At 36.5% G+C, this 14125-nt stretch overlaps 1 pseudogene; it reads right to left on the bottom strand.

Annotated features, from left to right (window-relative positions):
- Positions 1 to 10694: 10694 nt before the first annotated feature.
- LOC122088642 lies at positions 10695 to 13503 on the bottom strand (annotated as a pseudogene).
- Between the last annotated feature and the right edge of the window lie 622 nt (positions 13504 to 14125).

Raw genomic sequence — 14125 nt, forward strand, 5'->3', positions numbered from 1 at the left:
GGTGGGACATATATGACAAACTGGGGGGAGGGAGTCTTGTACTACATAAGGGAAAAGGACTAGTAGGCTGAGTTTGGGTAGTATTTGTATATGTAGATTGAGGTGGAGGACTTGGGGGCATATATTAGTTTAGCTGTTCAGGGTTTAGGCTGATGATGGAGTTGATACTACTGGTTCTAGACTACTTTCAGTATGTCAATAGGAAAAGGGTTATTTGGTTTTTGGGTAGGTAGAGGATTGAGATTTGTCCAACCAACATTCATATGAGAATCATAAAAATTATCATATGGTCTTGATGGGGGAGCAAAATATGGCATGGGTAGATGGTTGTGGTGAAGGTTGGAAGGTTTGGGTTTAAATTGATGCTTCTAGAGTTCGGAGCTAAGCTTTTAAAATCCATTTTTCTTTTCCTGTAAAGAGGAATGAGGCTTGATTGAGATCTGGAATGGATGCCACAATGTGCAAAAGTTTTTGATGAACTTCTTCTATCTTTGTACACAACTCATTGATCAACTAAGAATTGGTATGTACAATATGCTGTATCTGTTGTTGGGTGTGGGCAATTTGTTGTAGATATTACTGGACTAGAGCATTTTCTGCTAGCCAATTTAAGGCTGCTTCTGTTTTAGAAAGATGAGCTAAGCATCCTTCTGGTTGGATGGTCTTGGATTTGATCTTCCACTAATGTTGCCGTTGATTTGTATCTGTGAAATCCAAAACAGAAGGAAACTCTTTTTGGACAGAAGAAGAAGACAAGGTTTGGGGAGGCTATTAAGAAGGCTGCTGTATCATATGGCATGGAATTGGGGCCGAAGTTGAGGGAGGTAGTGAAGGACAACCACAATCTACGAAAAATTGATATTTACCATGATCCTCTCCAAGAGGTCCTACTGTTTGATCTCCATTATCAAAACTTTCTTGATATTGAGACGTTGAGAGGATTAAGACTTGCACTTTCTAAGTTTGCTTCATATTCCATCATTGTTAGAGGAGGAGGAATATTAGAGACAATCACAGATGTCAAACCGCTTATGTCTAGTGGAGCTTTGGAACTTATAGATCGGATCTCCTGATGTAAAATATGAAATAACCTAGAGGGGGGTGAATAGGTTATACTAGTGGAATTTAACTCTTTTCGATAAAGATGTCAAAAGTGTGACTGCAAGTTAAAATAATGCAGAGTAAATAAAAAAAGTACAACCACAAAACACAAGATTTATAGTGGTTCGACTCAATCCGAGTCTAGTCCACTCCCTACAAGAATCCTCTTGTAAGGTATTCCACTAGTTCTCCCTTTCAGTACGGTAGGTAGGGAAGAAAACCTTTACAATCTTTTTCATGGATAAGAGTATCCTTACAAATCCCCTTTACAGGCAGAGAGGCACCTTTACAATCTCCTTTGCAGGTAGAGATGCACCTTACAATCTCCTTAAGGTAGAGAGACACCTTACACTCTTTTAAGGATAAGAGGATCCCCTTACAATCTCTTAAGGATGAGAGGGTCCTTACACAAGCCTAAGTACAGTCTAGACTTAATGTAAAATAGAAAATGGAGAAGTGGAATAAAAGAGAATTACCTCCGGTGCGGTGCAAATGAAATATGCAATGATGATAGAATGAATGCACCTTTTGAAGTCTTCTTTATGCTTGTAATGTAAATGTCAAGATGTAGATGAAGACTTGTAGATAGTCTTGAGTTCCTCTTGAATGTAAAATGAAGAACTTAAATTCAAGAAATAGTGTAGACCAATTCTCACTTCTAATGCTCAAATAATGCTTCTCTAAAGTTGAGATTAATTGTTAATTAATGAGTAGTATTAGAGGTATCTATAGGTGAGCTTAGGAGAGCATTTTAGGTAGTAAATCTCACTTAAACGGTCATATTCTGGGTCCACCGATCGACCGCCATTGATAGCCGGTCGACCGCCAAGAGCCGTTGAGGCAAAATATAGCCGTTGGGGCACTTCCAGGCAGTCACCGGTTGATCGAAACTTCCAGCCGGTCGACCGTCTATGGTCTCGGATAGCTCCGGTAGACCGGGGCTTTCAGCCGGTCGACCGCCAATCTGTTAACATGACAGACTATTTTGATAGAATGCTGTCATACTGACCAGTTGTCAGTATTTTGATCATAACTTTTTGATCTGATCTCGGAATGACCTAAAATTAGTTGCGTTGAAATTGTGACTCGATTTCCTACAACTTCTATGAAGGTTTTATCTCCTGATACTAAATCTAAGATTATCTAAAATACCTTTAAGTCAGATTAATGTGGTTTTCACAGAATTTCATTAGAACATATTTTTCCTAATATGTTCCTTACCACTTAGAGACTCTCTATACTTGGTCAAGGTGTGCTCTATGGTCATTCTAGTATGATGCAATGTACATACATGTGGTGAGTGCATATATATATATGTGGAAGTTACAAATTACATTAAAAATGACCAATCTATCCTAGTGGTCTTCTTCTTCACTTGAACCTTTCACTCTTTGGCACTTTATCTTCTTTTCTTCTTGTTTGCAATTCCATGTCTTTAAGCTTCATGTCTTGACATCTTGAAGCTTAAATTCTTATGATATCTTCTTTAAGCATTGATGCCAACTTGTTGATACTCTTCATTTGATGACTTCAATCTTCATTTATTCGTTTCATTCACCAAATTCGATCTTTGATATGAAGTCTCTACAAAACAATACTTAAAGGAAAATTGTGACATACCTTCATATGTTTGTTATCATCAAAACCAACTATAGGAGTGTGGGCATATCCCTAACAATCTCCCCCTTTTTGATGATGACAAACAGATGATTCTCAAATAAAATAAATAATCAATTATCAATAAGTTGGAGAATAAAATAAAATAAATAATCAATTATCAATAAGTTGAGAATCATTTCACAATTTCTTCCCCTTTGTCAACAGCAAAAAGTGGGGTATTAAAAATCTCTATATTGTCTTTTTCCTATTGTAACCTTAATAAGGAGTGTGGGCAAAATAGCCCCCTCTAAGGGTATGCTTAAAAAAAAATAAGCATGTAGTCAAGACTAAAACATGCTCCCCTAAGCATATGCATCATGTAAAAATGCATTCAGAAAACGAGTATTAAGGTGAAGCTCCCCCTAAAAATATTCAATAGATGTCAATAAAGCTAACATACATTCAAGCAAGGTAGATCATTAAAAATTCTAAGATGGTTGATGATGCCAATCATTGTCAATTTTGACAAACATTCTACTATTTCAAATCTTCCAGCAAATATATCTATCAGAGAACCTTTTTGGAGTAGGATATTTCATTCCTTCTCTAATGATATCAAAACAACTATCAATGCATCATCCATCTTTTACTTTGGCTCTTTAAGCCAAATGAATCAATCATATATTGGTCCCCATAATCTCATGGGTCCATCCATGTTACAATCAAAATATCCCTTCGGTTTCCAAACCCTTTTGGGTGTGTGAGGTCTAAATGGTGTGTATGCCCTTTGTGAATCATATATTTCATAATGTGCTTGGTGGCCTGTAAGATTTAAAGTCTCTTTGAGTCTTATATGGTCTATAAAGTGGATAAGACCTTTGATGTGTTTGTGGCCAATAGCGAGTATGTGGTCTAAAATCCCTTTGAGATTTGAAATTCCTTTGAGGTCTATCATGCCTCTTGGAGGGAGTGTAATAATACGCATAATGGATGTTATTCCTTTTTTGAACTTGCCTTTGGTCATAATGGAGATTTCTTCTCTTTGGAGAAACTACTTTTTCTTTTTCTTTCCCTTGAGGTGAGGTTCCACCATCATAACCAAGTCCTTCTTTATCTTGAGGACTTTTGCATTGGAATTCTAATAATGTATCCAAAGTCTTTTGACCTTTAGTAAATGTATGAAATATGGTAGTTAACTTTGAGTTATCCTCCTCAAGTTCATACATTTTAGATGTCAAGGATTCTATCCTCTTGTTAAGGGAAAGAACCTCATTTTCAAATTAGACTTTTCAGTCTCAAGTTTCAAACTTTCTTCATATAAAGCTTCAAAAGCTTGTTGAAGATCATCATCATTAGATTCATTATTTGAAGTATCTAAATAATGAGATTCAGAACTTACCTCTCGTTCTTTGTCTCCATAAACCATTAAGGCAAGGTCTGTGACTTCTTCATCGGAGTCACTTTCATCTTCATCTGATGAGACTTCCTCATCATTTTCTTCTTCACTTACTTCATCCAATCCTTTGGATGCTTTGAAAGCAATGAATTTGGAATGTGCTTTTTTGAATTCTTCATAGAGATCCTTTTCATGGGTAAGAAGTGAGCCCATTAATTCATATAGACTTGTCTCGTTCAAGTCTCGGGCTTCATTGATAGCAGTTGTCTTTGGTTTCCACTTGGTAGGTAGTGACCTAAGAATTTTTCTGGCCATCTCAGAGTTGGTGTAAGTCTTACCAAGTCCTTACAAGGAATTTTCAATATTAGTAAATCTAGTAAACATGTCAGAAATATTTTCATATTCATGCATTTGAAATAATTCATATTCTTGTATAAGCATGTCTACTTTTCTTTCTCTTACCTTTGTAGTACCTTCATGTGTTACTACAAGTGTGTCCTAAATTTCTTTGGCATTTTCACACATACTTACTCTGTTGAATTCTTCCTCATTTAAAGCACATTGGAGGTAGGTATGAGCCCTGAAATTGTATTGAAGAAGTACTAGATCATTGGCTGTTAATTTTGATTCATCCTTTGGCATCGTCTTTCCATTTACAATTTTGGTGATGACATATGGTCCTCTTTCTATAGTTCTCCAAACAAGAAAATTATATCCACAAATGAAATTCTTAAATCTACATTTCCAGAAGGAGAAGTTTTCTCCATTAAAGTATGGAGGCCTAGATGCATCCATTCCTTCAGGTGGTCGATTAAATGTAATCATGATCTTTGACTCACTTTAAGACAACTTAGTCTTATATATTGAGCTCCCGCTCTGATACCAATTGAAATAACCTAGAGGGGGGGTGAATAGGTTATACTAGTGGAATTTAACTCTTTTCGATGAATAGGTCACAAGTGTGACTGCAAGTTAAAATAATGCGAAGTAAATAAAACAAGTACAACCACAAAACACAAGATTTATAGTGGTTCGACTCAATCCAAGTCTAGCCCACTCCCTACAAGAATCCTCTTGTAAGGTATTCCACTAGTTCTCCCTTTCAGTACGGTAGGTAGGGAAGAAAACATTTACAATATTTTTCACGGATAAGAGTATCCTTACAAATCCCCTTTACAGGCAGAGAGACACCTTTACAATCTCCTTTGCAGGTAGAGATGCACATTACAATCTCCTTTAAGGTAGAGAGGCACCTTACACTCTTTTAAGGATAAGAGGATCCTTACAATCTCTTAAGGATGAGAGGGTCCTTACACAAGCCTAAGTACAGTCTAGACTTAATGTAAAATAGAAAATGGAGAAGTGGAATAAAAGAGAATTACCTCCGGTGTGGTGCAAATGAAATATACAATGATGATAGAATGAATGCACATTTTGAAGTCTTCTTTATGCTTATAATGTAAATGCCAAGATGTAGATGAAGACTTGTAGATGGTCTTGAGTTCCTCTTGAATGTAAAATAAAGAACTTGAACTCAAGAGATGGTGTAGACCAATTCTCACTTCTAATGCTCAAATAATGCTTCTCTAAAGTTGAGATTAATTGTTAATTAATGAGTAATATTAGAGGTATTTATAAGTGAGCTTAGGAGAGCATTTTAGGTAGTAAATCTCACTTAAACGGTCATATTCTGGGTCCACCGATCAACCGCCATTGGTAGTCGGTCGACCGCCAAGAGCCATTGAGGCAAAAAATAGCCGTTGGGGCACTTCTAGGCAGTCACCGATCGATCAGAACTTTCAGCCGGTCTACCATCTATGGTCTCGGACAGCTCTGGTAGACCGGGGCTTTCAACTGGTCGACCGCCAACATGACAGACTGTTTTGACAGAATGCTGTCATACTGACCAGTTGTCAGTGTTTTGATCATAACATTTTTATCTGATCTCAGAATGACCTAAAATCAGTTGCGTTGAAATCGTGACTCGATTTCCTACAACTACTATGAAGGTTTCATCTCCTGATACCGACTCTAAGATTATTAAAAATACCCTTAAGTGAGGTTAATGTGGTTTTCACAGAATTTCACTAGAACATATTTTTCCTAATATGTTCCTTACCACTTAGAGACTCTCCATACTTGGTCAAGGTGTGCTCTATGGTCATTCTAGTATGATGCAATGCACATGCATGTGGTGAGTGCATATATATATGTGAAAGTTACAAATTACATTAAAATGACCAATCTATCCTAGTGGTCTTCTTCTTCACTTGAACCTTCCACTCTTTGGCACTTTATCTTCTTTTCTTCTTGTTTGCAATTTCATGTCTTTAAGCTTCATGTCTTGACATCTTGAAGCTTAAATTCTTATGATATCTTCTTCAAGCATTGATGCCAACTTGTTGATACTCTTCATTTGATGACTTCAATCTTCATTTCTTCGTTTCATTCACCATATTCGATCTTTGATATGAAGTTTCTACAAAACAATACTTAAAGGAAAATTGTGACATACCTTCATATGTTTGTTATCATCAAAACCAACTATAGAAGTGTGGGCATATCCCTAACAAAATATGCTATTATAGGGATGGTTAGCAGATTTTATGACTTATGCTTTGTAGAAAGCACTGGGATCATAGTGGTGACTGACGATGTAAACTGCATCTCTATTTTTCCATCCGGCCTTTTGGTAAAATTTGGATCCACAGAAGTAAGAGACCTATGTTGTTCCTGGATTTCTTGTCTTTGTTCATAAGAGGTTATCCATACTTCTGGAAGAGATAAAGTATATCTTCTTGGGAATCTTCTTGGGAACATAAGTGACATGGAACTTGATTTGAATAAACATTGATGAATAAGGCATCTGAAGAGTATCTTGTGACAACGTCAAAATCATGGTTTTAGAGCCTGCACACCATCTGGTAATGAAGTTGCTGCTGTGGTGGTAGCAACTTGAGGGGCAACTATGATTTGGATTTGGATTTGAAGAGCATCCAAGAGATGGGAATCTGAGAGAGACATTGAAACTGGAGAAAAGTGTGAAAAAAAATTGTGCCAGTATTCAAGGTTATTTGGATGTTGGAAATGACATTATGCTGATATTGTTTGAAACGATTGTTAAGTAAGCCTATTAAAGAAACTACTGGCAAACCTTTTTTTCCATGAAAAGTGAGGGCTAAACAGATGGCTCTAAATTGAAGGTGGGTGTATTCCTGCAAAGGTCGTGTGCTTGGCAATTCTTGTGGGAGTTTAAGAGTAAGGAACTGTTTTGCTTAAGTAGCCGGTATTTGGCACTGGGCAAATTGAGAGGCTCAAAAATCCTCCTTTGATGTTGGAGATTTCCTGGGAGATATGAGAACTGTAATATTTTTCTTTGCGGAGACTGAGTTCTTAGAAAATCCAGTCTAAGGGTTTAGGACAAGGTAGTTTGTTGAGTGGATTTGCTGATCTTTGGGCATATAATTGATTACATAAAGGTAGTCTATCTTTGAAGCAGATGAAGTACACAGGGGTAAAGGTGAAGAAGAACTGGAATTAGGAGATGTGAGAATTGAAGACATAGTATGAGGAGTTCTCTTCCTTTAAGATTAATAGGCATAGAAAATTCTCAGAGGTAGGATTAAAAAAAATTTTAATGATAAAACAAACATAGTATGGCTTCTACCGAGGTGATCTGCATGATAACCAATATATGATGGCCTGATTGCTGAGATAAAATTGGGTATAACAATCTTTGCTTGATCCTTCACAATCTCAAGGCCTTTGTCACAGTACATATTGGCTATTGGAAACCAATAAAATTGGGTTTCTCGAGTTTCCTGACCAAAATAGGTTGAAGTAAGTACAATCTATATATATTACTATTTCTGATGCGGAGAATCCAGTTGAATTGGCAACCACAGAGCATACTTTAGTAATGATATACTCGGTTCTTAGAGAAAAAGACTACAACTATCAACTCATCAGAAGAGAGGTGATGAAGTTTAGAAGAACATAGCTTTGATCACAACTGAAGAGAGAGACTGCTCTTATGTAGACTTACACAAAGACTTCCAACAATTACAAATCCATACTTCTGGAGAGTTCCGGATTTCACACAATTACAAATCTAGACTTAACTATTGATAAAGCAAATAAATTTTATGATTCTATAGAATAGTCAATTGTAGATGCCACGTAGAGACCAGAGTCCCTCTAAATGACGAAAAAGTGTATTTAGACTCGACACTTTATTTTGATTGCCCCTTGTCATGTTCTAAAATATTTTTTAAGTTAGTGATAAAATGAGGTTTTCAAAAATAATTTAAAAGTAACTTATCATTAAAATCTTGGGGAAAGTATTTATACATGATCATGGACGATTCTTAGAATAGGAGGAGGGAATAGAGGCTCATTAAAATAATTTAAGAGTGAACTTATCATTAAATTTTTGGGGAAGTATTTATGCATGGTCATGTGACATCGATGTTCATAATTTTTTTTGGGGGGGTGTCTAGTCAATTTGAGCCCATATTGCTCTCATCAAAAGCCATGTGCATGACCATTCACTTGCATGGCTTTGCAAAAAACCTTTTGCCTTATGTAGTTATCAAAATCTATCATTATCTTTAACATAATTTTCTTTATTGAAAAAAAAAAATGTATTATTGTAGAAGGGCTAAAAGGTAAGGTCCCAAATTATTTGACATTTTGAGAAGTGTCAATAAGAATATTTTTTATGTAATTTAATAAAAAAAAATTAATAATTGTCACATGGCATGTTAAATGAAGCTCAAACTCTGTGCATTGATAGACCGAGTCTCTTGCTCACATGTAAAGTTGTTACCTAAGTGAAATTTGTCAAGTGCAAAAAAAAAAAAAAAACCCTCAACTCAACCTTCTCCCCACTAAATAGGGTCAGCTACATCATCCTATCTCTTCAGTTAGTTCTATTTAAAGCCATAAAAGATTCTGATATTAAGCTAAACATGTCTTTCCTCACCACTTATCCTATGGCTATTTTGGGTATACCTTTACTTATTTAATTTTTTTAGCTCTTCAATATGGAATAAATCACTTCTCCATGCTATAATATTCAAGGGCTTCTTTTACAAATATCCATGCCACCTCAACGAATTTCTTTATCCAGAATAAGGCCAACAACCAAATTTGTTCTAATTATTTCCACGAGTAAAAAAATAAAGCTTAGAAAATTCAAAACTGTCGGAGAATGAATAGTAGGAGTTGACCTACTATTGGAATACATAGGTATACATGGTATATAAGCCACATGGGTGATTATGTGGTTGAATTTAACTATGAAATTCGACATCATTTTGTCCCAGAGATTTTTTTATGGATTGTGAAGGGAAGCTTATTTTAATGGGACCGTGAAATGACATTTTTTATATATTTTTTTGAACTCCGACGCAATTATCATATTTCAAACTCAAGCTCCACTAATATGAATCGATTGGCAAAATATGCCACTTATTTCAATACAAAACATAATTTCTGTACCTAACACCAAATAGTCGTGAATCCGGGATAAGTTTTAATTGACTTCAGTTCTTTTAATGGATTGCAATAGGAGACCCCACATAGATCCATTAAACACTAAAATGGGAGAAAATAATTGTGTACTCAATTAACTAGAGATGCTTTTTATAATAAGAAGAAAATAAGCCAAGGAAACACTAGTTAAGGGAGGGAATGGATGAGATCAAGCCATGAAGATAACGCTTCTCAAGTTCTGTACGTGCAAAGGTTTTGGCGAATGGAGAGGGGAAGTAGGTGTTGGTTGGAAACCCAATCGCACAGCGGAAGAGATCAAACCGGGTTTGATGGACCTACATATCCAACAACAGGTCCATTGTGTGGTTGAGAAGATGGGTTTCTCTTGTAATCTGTTCGTGCAGTACACTCACTCTTCCATCTGTAGGATGTGTGGTGGGAGTGCAATGAAGCAACTGAGTTGTTTAGTGAAATGCCTGTAAGAGATGTAGTCTCTTGGACTATCCAATCCATGGATATATGAAGGTGGGGGGCTCTACTCTCACACGCCCCTAAAAAAAAAAAAAAAAAAAGAGAGAAAAAAAAAAAAGAAAGAAACAAAAGCTGGCGTTTGGAGATTGCTAATGCTATTATGGACATATATGTAAGTTGTAAGTGCTTGGATGATGACAGATAATTTTTTTTATGAGCTTGCTAAGAGAAATAATTTCATGGACTTGTATAGTAATTGGCTTACTGCAATGCAAATGTCACAAAGAGCTCCTAGAGTTGTTTTGTTCCATGAAGGTGTTTGGTGTGGAGCTTGATAGGGCTACTCTTGTGGATTCGTCTCCACTCCAATTATTGGGTTGCTCAATTAGTACCTAATTAGCCATTCAATGGCTTGGAGGATTCGGAAACGTATCCCAACACATGGACGCCTATCCCCAGGTTTGCCTAGCCGTTGAATAGCTAATTGGGTGGCCCAATTGGAGAAGATCTTTTTCCTACACTTGCTAACTGCTTGAGCTTGAGACCCATGAAAGTGGGATCTATGTAACCAGGGTAAGAAAGTTGAGACAATTGCCCACCTTGTTTGATGTATGGGTGGGATTTCATGATCTAGCCATCTATCATATCTCCAGAGTTTCCATTACAATTGAAAGAAAATAGTTGGCTTTTTACATTATGGGTTGAAATGTTTCACAGATGTTCTGCAATCTGCCTTAGAGAAGTATAAGTACCTAACACTGCAACTATGGTCCCCAAGACCAAAATCCCACTAATAATCACCAACTCTAAACTGAAGCTCCAAGAAGACTTGAAAATCTTGAGATAGCAGATGCATGGTAGCAACATTGAGACCACCACACTCAAGAATGCGCCAATGAATGCCATTAGGTATGCGAAAAATGGAACCGTCAATGCTACGATGACATTGCTAATCAATAGTACTGTTCTAATAAGGAGGCTAGTTGGCCTGCTGTTTCGGAATGGAAACCAGTCTTCAATTGCTGCAGCAATTGGGGTGATCATAATCGCATACTTTGTGAATGGATTGACTAATGTGGTGTAGATTGCTATCTTTGAGCTAAGCTTTCCAATAGGTAGGTTTAATGTCACTTGAGATTTCAAGTCTTCTCCGTACATCAGATACCCTAAAACAGCCATCGATCCATAGTTGAGGGTGCAAAGAATAAAGCAAATCACCAACACCTGCAAGGAAAAAAAAGACAAGGAAAGAGGACTTCACTTCTGGGCATGACTAATTGGAGTGCTCAATAACTGAATTTAGGAGTGTCTGAATGACACGTCTACAGTCTTAAAGTGTATTTAGAACTTGATACATTTTTTTAATTGCCGTTTTCTTATTCTCAGAAGTTCTTTAAGACATAAAAAGGTTTTTAAAAATAATTTGAAAATGACAGAAAAGGTGTCAGTCTGCATATTTTTCAAGTATGCATATGAAATGACACTATTACTCTTATTAAAAAAAAAAATTATGTATCATATTAAAAGTGCATAAAAGTACACTTACAAAATATTCAAATGGCCATTTCATCTATCCTGGATGGAATCATTGTATAAGATTTGCCCCGTACTACTTTCGTTCCAAGTTATGGAAAACTTAATTTGTGATTTGACCTTACGGCCCTTGCCTTTTTTTCTTTTCTTTTGCCTTATCTAAATTTCTCCGTAATTTGACTTGTATCCAACCTTTTGGCATTCTGTTGCTCCTTTAATATAAATTTTTTATTCACCCCAAAAAAACGGAAAATCTTGAATTTAAAGCATGAGTTTTACTAAAACGAATGGTTTGAAAAGTAAACATAGAAAGGTGTTTCATTCTTACCTTAGGGAACTTGCTTTGTCTTTCATAGAAGTGCATAAAGTGGGAAACACAGCATGACCACAGTAACAGAAGGCATATAAGCTGATAGCAGTGGGCAATCCAGTCCAATTCAAAAGCCTTCCTCTCTCATGAAATCCAACACCATCTACTGCACCAGCCCATGCAACAGAACCCATGACAATGATAGAAGCCAAAACCCCACCAGCAGACACATAAGCAAGTAGACCCAAATTCCTTAACCAAGTTGTGGGCATGATTATAAGGGCAGAAACTAGAACAAAACCTTGTTTCCCTCCAATTTTCAGACCAGCAACTTGGAAATTCATGTTTGGAAACAACTTCTCTAAATTATCACCTTCCAATATCAAAAATTCGACGGCAACTAGATACAGCTCAAGATACATGAACAAGGCAACCATAGCTCTTCCTTTGTAGCCAAAAGCAAGTTCACCTATATCAGGATAGGTATTCACAAGTCGGTGTGCATCCATACATCGTCTTAAAAGTAAACCTGTGTAGGTACAGGCAACTGCCACAATGAAAAGAAAAATCAAGCTCAACCATCCTCCTTCAGATAGGGCATATGGGATTGATAGTATCCCTACTCCTGCAAAATATAGCATTGAGACTGATCATACTCTACACATAAATACCATTACAATTGTCAAAGTTTGTAACAAAGTCATGATCATATTAAGTTTTTATGGCAAATTCCCAAGGAAAAAGGGAATTAAAAAAGAAATGGAGAGTGAAAATTGATTCGAACTAGGAAGTCTCAAGTACATAATTTTCCATAGTCGCATAGACAAACTCGGCAAGAAAGGGGTCAACTCGGCTATGACTCAGTATAAAGAGAGGTCAACAAAGTAAACAGAAATGATTTGGATAAAAGGGTAAGAATAGGATTACAAAGATACAGTAATCATGAAAATAAAAGGGGCAATTTTCACAAGAAAACCTCTGCAGGCAGAGGGAGAAAAACAAAGAGAAAGATAGACCTGATAAGGCGTTGAATCCATTGAAACAAGTCCTGAGGAAGGTGGTCCCTGTTGGTGCTTGTTGAGAGTGGTGGTGGTGGCTCTGGCTCTCCATGGTCTCTTCCTTTTGGGTTTCAATTCTTGGCATTGGAGGTTCACAGTGGCCATTGTGGGAGAGTAGGGGCTGTTTAAGAGAGCAGAGACCATCTCCACTGATGATACTTTTGGAGGTAAAAAGTGTGGTTGAGTGGATATCCATTCAACTAATCATCAACGTAAAAAAAGCAAAGAAAAGCCCTTTCTCCTCCTAGCTCGAGTCCCTCTCAAAGCTCTCAACGCCCCTCTGGTGATTTGCCCACCTTTTGAGTTCTCCTTTAAATTTGGTGCGACCACCAATAAATGAGTTCACAGGTCAGAAGCAAAATGATAACCAGAAAAAGGAAAAAAGAAGAAAAAAAAAGGGGCAAAGAAATAGAAGAAGCAAAGGAAGAAGAAGAAAGGACAACCGAACTTCCCCTCTGAGGAGATTCCAACTGAACTGTTTCTTGCAGAGGTCTCTTTATCTATTTAACATGCCATGTGGTGTTTACCTTTCTTTCCCACGGTAGATGGTTCTAGAAATGGTGCAGGTTAAAAATCTGTCCTCTCTACTTGGCTCAGATAGGAAACCGTGTTCTTCCTTTGGCTGTATTAATTGTACAACAAATATCACCCAACTTCTGCATGTGAGCTAGCAAAACGGCCACAGCTGGCAAAAGGGTTGGCCTCAATTGGTAAAAATGCAGTTATCTTTCCTTAGAAAAAAAAAAGAGAAAAAAAGTTCCTTAGGGTACGTCAGCCATTGAGGAATCCTTGAATTTAATTGGGTCTCATTGATTAAAAAGTTTTATTATTAAAATATTAATAAGAGATACCATATGGTGCAATGAATTTGGGACTTTACCAGATAAAAAATCCTACGGTCCAAGCTAAGTGTGTTAAAATCAAATCAAAATAACCTTTTACATTGGAAATTGTGAAATTGTTTAATTAAATGATTCATTTTGATTTAAAAAATTTTATAATTTAATAAACATTTTGGTTTTGATTTTAGTTAGTTTAACTGATTAAAACTGATTGAGCTTTGATTCATATGTTAAATTAATAATATCCTCTCAAATCTTTGACATCCTCATGATTCATCCTACATTGATGAAATTGTTTGTTTTTTTTTTTTTTCCTAAG

The sequence above is a fragment of the Macadamia integrifolia genome, chromosome 9 (assembly GCF_013358625.1).
Source record: "Macadamia integrifolia cultivar HAES 741 chromosome 9, SCU_Mint_v3, whole genome shotgun sequence".
NCBI classification, from domain to species: domain Eukaryota; kingdom Viridiplantae; phylum Streptophyta; class Magnoliopsida; order Proteales; family Proteaceae; genus Macadamia; species Macadamia integrifolia.